The sequence below is a fragment of the Pinus tabuliformis genome, chromosome 8, assembly GCF_031772625.1.
Source record: "Pinus tabuliformis cultivar Carrire ecotype Pingquan chromosome 8, CPIR1, whole genome shotgun sequence".
NCBI lineage: Eukaryota > Viridiplantae > Streptophyta > Pinopsida > Pinales > Pinaceae > Pinus > Pinus tabuliformis.
The window spans coordinates 614,039,639-614,042,218 of record NC_142294.1 but is presented as its reverse complement, the minus strand read 5'-3'; positions in this window follow the sequence as shown (position 1 = coordinate 614,042,218).

The following is a 2,580-nucleotide window of genomic DNA, read 5'->3' as shown; positions in this document are numbered from 1 at the left end:
TTTAGCCCACAGACAATTTTCATGTCATTTGATTCAATTCTTTTTAGCATGTTTTACATTGGTAAAACATGAAAATATCATAAAGTTTTATTGAATCTGTTTGAATTGAAAATTTAGCCCACAGGCAATTTTCATGTCATTTGATTCAATTCTTTTTAGCATCATCATAAAGTTTTATTGAATCTGTTTGAATTGAAAATTTAGCCCACAGACAATTTTCATGTCATTTGATTCAATTCTTTTTAGCATGTTTTACATTGGTAAAACATGAAAGTTCATAAAGTTTTATTGAGTCTGTTTGAATTGAAAATTTAGCCCACAGGGAAATTTCATTTCATTTGATTCAATTCTTTTTAGCATCATCATAAAGTTTTATTGAATCTGTTTGAATTGAAAATTTAGCCCACAGGCAATTTTCATGTCATTTGATTCAATTCTTTTTAGCATGTTTTACATTGGTAAAACATGAAAGTTCATAAAGTTTTATTGAATCTGTTTGAATTGAAAATTTAGCCCACAGACAATTTTCATGTCATTTGATTCAATTCTTTTTAGCATGTTTTACATTGGTAAAACATGAAAGTTCATAAAGTTTTATTGAGTCTGTTTGAATTGAAAATTTAGCCCACAGGCAATTTTCATGTCATTTGATTCAATTCTTTTTTGCATGATTTACATTGGTAAAACATGAAAGTTATTAAGCCTCAATTTTAACATAAGCATGTGATCCTTTTGATGCAGCAGTACAACCTGGAAATTTCTCTGAAATTCGTTGTGACATTCCCGAACTTAAGGAAATAATCTCATTTGTTTGTTATGAATCTAATATGGTTAACGTTAATATTAACACATGGTGGATTGATTCTGGATCAACAATTCACATTTCGAATTCCTTACAAGGTTTGCAAAACCTAAGGAAGCCAGTGGGGAGTGAGCAAAGCATCTTATCAGGAAACAAGATGGGCTCACATGTGGAAGCTATAGGAACATGTTATTTAACTTTAAGTAGTGGGTTTGTTTTGAAGTTAGAAAAGACCTTTTATGTTCCAAGTTTTTCTAGAAACTTGATCTCAGTTTCAAGGCTTGTACCTTTTGGATATTCCTTAAACTTTTCAGAAAAGAATTTTTCAGTCTATTCTATAAATATGATTATGTTGGGAATGGTATTTTGTCTAATGGTCTTTACTGCATTAATATACAAAACAATGTCACATATGATTCAATGCATGTTCACACTGGCACTAAAAGACGATAGTTATTAACACTTCTTCATTAATAACACTTCGTCATTAATGATTGACAACACTTCTTCATTAATAACACATCTTCATTGATTCCCCTCTAGTCATGGTGAGCAATTGGTTTGCAAGCTCAATAAGTCATTATATGGTTTAAAACAAGCATCCTGCCAATGGTATTTGAAATTCCATAATGTAATTTCTTCTTTTGGTTTTGTAGAAAACATTATGGATCAATGTATATACCTGAAGGTTAGTGGGAGTAAAATTTGTTTTCTTGTTTTATATGTGGATGACCTTTTTGCTAGCAACCAATGATAAGGGTTTGCTACATGAGGTGAGACAATTCCTCTCTAAAAGTTTTGATATGAAGGATATAGGTGAGGCATCTTATGTCATTGGCATTAAGATCCATAGAGACAGATTTCGAGGCATCTTGGGTCTGTCACAGGAAACCTATATTAATAAAATTTTAGAGAGATTTCGGATGAAGGATTGTTCACCAAGTGTAGCTCCCATTGGGAATGTTGGGACGATGTCAGAGTGATCCGGGTTTAGACCACTGGAGAGCTGCAAAGAAAGTAATAAGGTACCTTCAAGGGACCAAAGACTACATGCTTATGTATATCCTGTTTGAGGCTGCTTTACATGGTATATGGCTTAAGAATTTCATTTCTGGGCTTAGAATTATGGATTCTATCTCTAAGCCATTGAGAATATATTGTGATAATTCAGCTGCTGGTTTTATGGCTAAAAAAGTGGGAGTCGAAATAAACACATCGACATTAAGTATTTAGCTATAAGGGAACGTGTTAAAGAAAAGAAAGTGGTCATTGAGCACGTTAGCACTGAGTTAATGATCGCTGATCCTTTGACTAAGGGCATGCCACCGTTTAAATTCAAGGATCATGTATTGAATATGGGACTTGGTTCCATTATGCAGTTTTTCATTGTATGGACAATGTTAATGAAATTCTTAATTATTGTGATGTTTTTTCTCATATTTATGTGCACCTTAAGTTGATTTGAGAAAATTCATTTAAGAAGGACCAAGAATAAACATAGGGTTTATTCATTAAGATATTGTTGCCACATAAATTATAATAAGAATAAATGCATAGTAATACATGGAAGATAATACTCGTCATTAGAGGACTTGTCGCCATGATTCATGTATCTATTACTTAATACAGATTATCAATGGTTTTTAAGTTGAGACATTAAGTTTGGAAGTATGGACCAAGTGGGAGAATGTTAGCTCCATTAGTTTATGCACAATTGCTGCCTAAAATTATGGAATTTAAACTGCAGTCTTTCCTTAACTTATGGAAACCAACTGCAG